Source organism: Macaca fascicularis, chromosome 8, assembly GCF_037993035.2.
Source record: "Macaca fascicularis isolate 582-1 chromosome 8, T2T-MFA8v1.1".
NCBI classification, from domain to species: Eukaryota; Metazoa; Chordata; class Mammalia; order Primates; family Cercopithecidae; genus Macaca; species Macaca fascicularis.
The window spans coordinates 151,086,956-151,095,731 of record NC_088382.1 but is presented as its reverse complement, the minus strand read 5'-3'; the positions used below and the strand labels follow the sequence as shown (position 1 = coordinate 151,095,731).

Here is an 8,776-nt window from a genome sequence, read left to right as displayed (position 1 = left end):
ATCTGGGTGGGCCGGCTCAGGACAGGGCCATATCTGAAGGGGCTCATCAGGGAGAGACCTCCCTCTGCCTTCAAGCCCCCAGGGCAGGGCTGGGCCTCCCTGTCAGACCTCTCCCTCTCTGCACAGGTTTCCGGCATGGCCCAGGCCATCTGCCTCCACCTGTGCTCTGTCCGCATCCCCCAAGCCAAGGAAAAGACCCTGCACGCCATCACCCTGCTGGCCCGGAGCCACACCCGCGAGCTGGTGACCACCTTCCTGGACATCTCCATCCCCTTGGACAGGTGCCTGCCCCTCTTCCCTCACTGCCCACCCCCTGTCCTCTCCCCAGGCAGAGGTGGTGACCTCTGCCCTCCTGTCTGCCCCCATCCTGGCCCACAGGGATCCCTATAGGGCTGGGTGCTTGGAGGGAGCCCACATCTGTTCATCATTGCACACCTCCTGGGTGGGCACAGGGGATGCACTGCTCACTGTCTCCTGTCCTGACTCCACATGAAACCCCTGACCCAGCCGGTCCACACTGTCACCTGATGGAGAGGCCGCAGGACCCTGGGTGCTCCTGGCAAGACCCCAGCCCACAGCGAAGCCTCGCCGCCCAGCAGCAAACCCCTCTGTCTTTCCTCATCAACAGCCACTCTCTTCTCCTTCCTGCCCCTCCACAGACCACCCCGCTATGTCCCCGAGGCCATCAAAGCCCTCTCAGGTGGGGCTGGCTTTTTTCTCACAGCCCTCAGACCCCTGTACCTGGAGATGGGCCAGGGTCCTTGTCACTGCTCACTGCCCTTCCTTCCCAAAGTCCCAGCTCTGCCTCCCAAGTCCTCAGTCCATACCCCCTGCCACTTACCTACTATGCACCTGTCCTGGATGGCCCCTCGCTCCAGTCAGGGACAACCCCCAGCTCACTCCCCATGCCTGACTCCTGGGGGATTTCCCTGTCTTCCCCTCACCCTGACTTCTCCAGGCCTGGATCTCCTCTCTCCCAAGGACCTTGTCTTCCATCCCCCACAGCCACCCACTCCCCTGCCCATCCTTTGGTGTGACCATCACCAGCTTCAGGCACTCCCACCTTTACAGCTCGCCTCCAGACCCAGCAAGCCTTGCCCCCAGGACCCTCCATGCACTGCCCTGCGCCCCTCTTACTCCCCCTTACCTGTCCTCACTGTCACCCTCCTTCTAGCCTGGGGTGCACCTGGTAGTGAGACAGTCACTCCCATACACACACAGGTCCCTGGTCCCAGCTGCTGGCCTTGCTCCCATTTCACTGAACACTTAGAAGCCAACAGAACAGGGGTGTCCTAAGCTCCCAGAGCCCGAGTTGTTTCCAGGAAGATGTCTAATTTCCATGTGGAAACACACCTGTGGTTCTGTGAATAATTTCTAGTTTTACTGAACTGTGGTCGCAAAGTGTTGTCTATAAAGTTTTTACCTTATGGAATTTACTAGTCTTTTAAACGCTTTTTGTGAATGTCCCATTGGCACTCAAGAAGGAGGTATATTTTCTGTTATCAGGGTGTAGAGTCTGAGGTACCAGCATATCTCAGGATATTACAGATTCGGTTCCAGGACACCACAATAGAGCAGTCACATGTGCCTCCGTGTTTCCCAGTGCACATAAGAGTTCTGTTTATACTATACTGTGGTCTATTCAGTAGGCAATAGCATTATGTCTTTTCAAAGAACCTTAAAAATTTAAAACCTACTTTAATTTAAAAATGCTTCAGTTCTAAAAAATGCTAATGATCATCTGAGCCTTCAGCAAGTTGGAACCCTCTTGCTGGTGGGTGGTGAGGACTGCTGACTGATCAGGGTGGTGGCTGTTGAAGGTTCAGGTGTCTGGCAAGTTCTTAAAAATAAGACGATGATGTTTGTAGCATCAATGGACTCTTCCTTTCCCGAAAGATTTCTCTGTACCATGTGATGCTGGTTGATAGCATTTTGCCCACAGTAGAACTTCTTTCATATTTGGAGTCAATTCTCTCAAACCCTGCCACTGCTTTATCAATCAGTTTATGGAGTATTCTAAATCCTTTGATGTCATTTCCACAGCATCTTCACCAGGAGTAGATTCTATCTCAGAAACCACTTTCTTAGCTCATCCATAAGAAGCAGCTCTTCATCTGTTCAAGTCTGATCATGAGATTGCAGCAATTCAGTCTTCCGGCTCCACTTCTAATTCTAGTTCTTCTGCTATTTCTACCACATCTGCAGTTACTTCCTCCACCAAAGTCTTGAGCCCCTCAAAGTCATCTGTGAGGGTTGGAATCAACTTCTTCCAAACTGCTGTTCATGTTGCTATTTTGCCCTCCTTCCCATGAGTCATGAATGTTGCTAATGGCATCTAGCATGGTGAATCCTTTCCAGAAGGCTTTCAATGTACTTTGCCCAGATACATCAGAGAAACAACTATCTATGGTAGCTACCCTCTTACAAAGTGTATTTCTTCAATAATAAGACTTGAAAATCAAAATGACTCCTTGGTCCATAGGCTGCAGAATGGATGTTGTGTTCACAGGCAGGAAAACAACATCAATCGCCTTGTACATCTCCATCAGAGCTCTTGGGTGATAGGTGCATTGTCAATACGCAGTCATATTTGGAAAGAAATCTTTTAGTTCTGAGCAGTAGGTCTCATCAGTGGGCTTAAAATATTCAGTAAACCATGAAGCAAAGAGATGCATTGTCACCCAGGCTTTGTCGTTCCATGTCTAGACCACAGGTGAGTGGATTTAGCATCATTCTTAAGGGCCCTAGGATTTTCAGAATGGGAAATGAGCATTGGCTTCAACTTAAAATCACCAGCTGCAAGGCCAGGCACAGTGGCTCATGCCTGTAATCCCAGCACTTTGGGAGGCAGAGGCTGGTGGATCACGAGGTCAGGAGATCAAGACCATCCTGGCTAACATGGTGAAACCCCGTCTCTACTAAAAATACAAAAAAAACTAGCCAGGCATGGTGGTGTGCGCCTGTAGTCCCAGCTACTCAGGAGGCTGAGGCAGGAGAATGATGTGAACCTGGGAGGCGGAGCTTGCAGTGAGCCGAGATTGCGCCACTGCACTCCAGCCTGGGCGACAGAGCAAGACTCCGTCTCAAAAAAAAAAAAAAAAAAAAAAAAAATCACCAGCTGCATTGGCCCCTAATGAGAGTTAGCCTGTCTTCTGAAGCTTTGAAGCCAGGCTTTGACTTTACCTCTGTAGCTATGGAAGTCCTAGATGGCATCTTCCAATAGAAGGTGATTTCTTCATTGAAAACGTGTTGTTTAGTGTAGCCACCTTCATCAGTGATCTTAGCTAGATCTTCTAGATAACTTGCTGCAGATTCTCCACCAGCACTTGCTGCTTCATCTTGCACTTCTATGCTGTGGAGATGGCTTTTTTCCTTCAACCTCATGAACTAACCTCTGCTAGCTTCCAGCTTTTATTTTGCAGCTTCCTCACCTCTCTGAGCCTTCGTAGGGTGGAATAGTCAGGGCCTTGCTCTGGATTAGGCTTTGGCTTAAGAGAATGTTGTAGTTGGTTTGATCTTCTCTTCAAACCACTAAAACTTTTTATCCATATCAGCAATAAGGCTGTTTCACTTTCTTCGTATTTGTGTGTTCACTGGAGTAGCACTTTTCATTTCCTTCAATAATTATTCCTGTGCATTCACAGCTTGGCTCACTGTTTGGCACAAGAGTCTTTGCTTTGGGCCTATCTTGGCTTTCAACATGCTTTCTTCACTGAGCTTAATCATTTCTAGTTTTCAATTTAAAGTGAGAGAAATGGGACTCTTCCTTTTGAACACTTAGAGCCCATGTTAGGTTATTAACTGGCCTAATTTCAATATTGTTGTGTGTCTTGCGGAATAGAGAGGCCCAAGGAAAGGAAGAGAGATGGGGGGGACAGCCAGTGGGTAGAGCAGTCAGAACCCACAACATCTATGGATTCAGCTTGGCACCTTATATGGGCGTGGCTCACGGTGCCTTAAAACAATTACCATAGTAACAGCAAAGATCACTGATCACAGATCACCATAACAGATTAATAATAATGAGGATGTTGGCCGGGCGCGGTGGCTCAAGCCTGTAATCCCAGCACTTTGGGAGGCCGAGGCGGGCGGATCACAAGGTCAGGAGATCGAGACCACAGTGAAACCCCGTCTCTACTAAAAATACAAAAAATTAGCCGGGCGCGGTGGCGGGCACCTGTAGTCCCAGCTACTCAGGAGGCTGAGGCAGGAGAATGGTGGGAACCCGGGAGGCGGAGCTTGCAGTGAGCCGAGATCACGCCACTGCACTCCAGCCTGGGCAACAGCGTGAGACTCTGTCTCAAAAAAAAAAAAAAAAAAAAAAAATAATGAGGATGTTTAAAATAGTGTGAGAATTACCAAAATATCACACAGAGGCATGAAAGGAGCACACGCTGCTGGAAAAATGGCACCAACAGACTTGCTCAATGCTGGGTTGTCACAAACCCTCAACTCGTAAAAAATGCAATATCCGCAAAGTACAATAAAGTGACGCACAGTAAAACGAGGTGTGCCTCTCTATGTACAAGGTTTACCTTGATTGTGTTGTCGAGGTTTTCTACATACTTCATTTCTGTCCTCTTGATCTGTCTTGGACTGAGTGTGTGTTAATGTCTCACTAAAGAAATGTTGGTGTGTCTCTATACTTTCAATCCCTGGACTTTTACTTCACGAACGTGATTGCCATGTTGTTTGGCACATACATATTCATAAGTATTCTATCTTTATGAACCATGACTTTCAGCATTGAGATGCCCTGCTTTGTCATGCTTAATACTTTGGGGACTTGAATCTACTTTATCTGTTCAGAATCATTAACCCTGCTTTTTTATTTTTCCATTTGCCCAGTGTGTATTTGTCTACTTCTTTATTTCAGTCTTTGGGAATCCCTTTGTTTTAGGTCTCCATCTTATATACAGCACAAAGTTTGTCCTGATCTGTGATCCAAATTGAAAATCTTTTGTAATAGGTGAATGAAGCCTCTTGATATTGATGCACATGATATGTTTGGTCTGTCATGACATTTTGTAGTTGTGTGTATTTCATGATATTTGCTGTTTCTTTTTCTATAAGAGGTGCATTCTTTGCTCTTTAACTTCAATTTTGTTTTAATCTAGGAAATGTATTTTTGTCTTAGTTGTTACCTTTGTGCTCCTAACCTATTTTAATGCCCTTAATCCCCATTTTATTATTCAGCCCTTTAACATCAGGTTTACTTTTTTTTTTTTTTTTTTTTTTTTTTTTTTGAGGCAGAGTCTTGCTCTGTCACCCAGGCTGGAGTGCAGCAGTACAATCTCAGCTCACTGCAACCTCCACCTCCTGGGTTGAAGCAATTCCCCTGCCTCAGCCTCCCAAGTAGCTGGGATTACAGGCGTGCACCACCACACCTGGCTGATTTTTGTATTTTTAGTAAAGACAGGGTTTTGCCATGTTGACCAGGCTGGTGGTCTTGAACTCCTGACCTCAGGTGATCCACCCACCTAGGCCTCCCAAAGTGCTGGGATTACAGGCGTGAGCCACCAGCCAGGTTTACCCTTTTTATTTGATACTGATGCAGGGCAGGTGAGCCCCAAAAGTGGGACTTACCCCAGGAAGGTTCTTAGCTTTGCCCAGGAAAAAATTCAAGAGCAAGCCCATGGTCTTAGACAGCAACTTTTATTGAAGCGGCCGTGCACAGCAACAGCAGAGGGGCTGCTCCTTGCAGAGCAGGGCTACCCAGAGGCAGCGAGCCCAGAGGAGCAGCTCAGAAGCGCTTCTGCAGTTAATTACGTGCAAATTATGGGGTAGGTGATGCAGAAATTCTTAGAAAAAGTGTGGTAACTTCTGGGTCATCAGGTCATTGCCGTGGAAAGAGGTAGTAACGTCCCTGTGTAGCCACGGCAATAGTAAACTGACATGGCACACCTGTGGGCGTACCTGATGGAAAGGTGCTTCTGCCCCGTCCCTATGATAGCTAGTCCTCAATTTGGTCCTGTGCCCGTGTCCCACCTCCTACCCCAATACTCTTTAATTCCCACCTGTTTTCTGCACAACAATCAGTGAGGTTACTCTCTTTTCCTCTTTCTGTCTCCTTTCTTCTCCCATTTTTCAGTTACATATTTGTACTTTGTCAAAACATTTAACATTCACACTCTGCTGCTCCACCCTCATCTCCACACTGTGTTTACACACACATCATCAGCTCCTAGGCTGAAGTTTTCCAGTCATCTTAGTCTAAAGAAGCTCATCCTCCAAAAGACTCAGAATTCTTTAGGTTCTTTTATGTTGAAAGTTCTTTATTTGAAGAATGGTTTGGCTGGATATAAAATTCTTTGTTCACATTTTCTTTTATTAAGTATTTTTTAAATGCTGTTTCATTGTTGCCTTGCGTTGTTTTTTAAAAGTTAATGACAACAGGGGATTTTTTGGCGTTTGTAAGTTATTTGATCTTTTTGCCCAGAGACTTTAAGAATTTTTTGTAATCTTTGAAATCTAATCATTTAGTTAGGAAATGTCTCCCAGCTGATCATTCTGGGTTACTGTTCCCAGGCACCTGGTATATCCTTTGATTATGTAGATTGAAATTGTTTTTCAAGAGAATTAAATCGTTTATTGATTACACATGATACTGGATGATACACCAGCTTCATTCCCATCTATAGTTTTATCTGGTACCATTATTCAATTTAGATATATTTCATAGGGTGTGTCAATGATCATTTTTATAACCAATAATTCTATGATTTTGCTTGGGCCATCCCTTTTAATGGTGAATTTCAGGTCACAACAGTTACTATCAGTTCAACTACACCAAGGTCTCTGAAGACCATGACGTCTCCACCTAGGCTTCACCCAAGGTTGTATATAAATTCCAAATAGAACCTGGCATCCACCACCCTGCGGGAATTCTAACTTCACACTGTTGGGGAAATTTACCAAGATGGCTTCAGAGTAGACTAACTTTACACTGCACATTAGAAAAAAAAAAAAAAAGACATTTATTCAGCATCACAATCAGACTTATTTCACAGTCAACAGCATGGGAGCAAAAAAAAAAAAAAAAATCTACATTAAAACCCTTTGTTGGAATGCTTTATGCTTTCCACAGAACAGAAACTAAAATAACCTGTTATACAATTAGTCACAAATACAGTCCTCGAGTTTTTTGCCCATGCATATGAGTATTTGTCTAAAAAATGTCTTCTTTGTAGCAGCTAGACCCTGCCACCACTGTGCTTGGCTGAGTTCACAAATCTGTTGTAACCTGTAGCTTCCCTGTCACTTCTCTGGCTCTCCTCTGCTGCTAAGCTTTGTTTCCTAATTAAAATCTTCTGCCACTGCCATAGCTACTGCTGCTACTGGAACTGCCATAGCCACCTTGGTTTCGTGGTTTAGCAAAGTATTGGCCTCCACCACCATAAGGGCCAGAGTTTCTGCCTCCAAAGTTTCCTCCCTTCATGGGGCCAAAATTTGAAGACTCATTGTTGTAATTGCCAAAATCATTGCAGCTTCCACCATCTCCAAAATGACTTCCATCATTACCAAATCCACTATAGCCATCCCCACTGCCACCATATCCACCACCACCACAGCTGCCACCAAAGCCACCATGACCACTAAAGTTTTCTCCATGACCAAAGTTGTCATTCCAACCAAAATCACCTCCACAACCACCACCAAAGTTTCCAGAACCACTTTGACCTTTTTGGCTGGATGAAGCACTCGCCATCGCTTGCTTTGATGGGGTTTTCCTAACTTCACAGCTGTAGCCATTCACAGTATGGTATTTCTGAATGACAGTCTTATCCACGGAGTCATGGTCGTCAAAGGTTACAAAGGCAAAGCCCATTTTCTTGCCACTGCCTCGGTCAGTCATGATTTCAGTCACTTCGATTTTCCCAAACTGTTCAAAATAATCCCTTAGGTGATGTTCTTCTGTGTCTCCTTTAATGCCACCAACAAATATCTTTTTCACAGTTAAGTGGGCACCTGGTCTTTGAGAATCTTCTCTTGAGACAGTTCTCTTTGGTTCCACAACTCTTCCATCCACCTTGCGTGGCCTTGCATTCATGGCGCGTCCACCTCTTCCACAGTGGCATATGTGACAAATCAAAGCCCCTTGAGTGTTGGTGTTTGGGTCTCTCATGACCACACAGTCCGGGAGCGTGCCCCACTGCTCAGAATGGCTCCTCAAGGCTCTCATCAGTTGTTTCAAAGCTCAAGACTCCAACTAAGAGCTTCCTCAGCTGTTCGGGCTCTTTAGGAGACTCTGACTTACACATGATGGCAGGGAGAAGAGAGAGTTTAACAATGCTTCTTCAGGGGCGTCCACGGGCAGAAGAAAAAAGAATTGAGATTTTTTTGAGGTTATTTCTGGAAAATTTTCTTGGTTACAGTTCTCTTTTGTTTTGTTTTGTTTTGTTTTGTTTGAGATGGAATCTCATTCTGTCGCCCAGGCTGGATGGAGTGCAGTGGTGCAATCTCGGCTCACTGAAAGCTCCGCCTCCCAGGTTCACGCCATTCTCCTGCCTCAGCCTCCCGAGTAGCTGGGACCACAGGCGCCCACCACCACGCCTGGCTAGTTTTTTATATTTTTTAGTACAGACGGGGTTTCACCTTGTTAGCCAGGATGGTCTCGATCTTCTGACCTTGTGATCCGCCCGCCTCAGCCTCTTAAAGTGCTAGGATTACAGGCATGAGCCACCACGCCCAGCCTACGGTTTTCAATATTAGTCATGTTCCATTGCTGTTTTTCTTCCTCAGGGACTCCAATAATACAAATGCTATTCCTCCTGCC

The 8,776-nt window shown here is 45.8% G+C and overlaps 1 pseudogene; it reads right to left on the bottom strand.

The window, feature by feature from the left end:
* Nucleotides 1-5,868: 5,868 nt before the first annotated feature.
* On the bottom strand, nucleotides 5,869-8,261 carry LOC135964571 (heterogeneous nuclear ribonucleoprotein A1-like; annotated as a pseudogene).
* Between the last annotated feature and the right edge of the window lie 515 nt (nucleotides 8,262-8,776).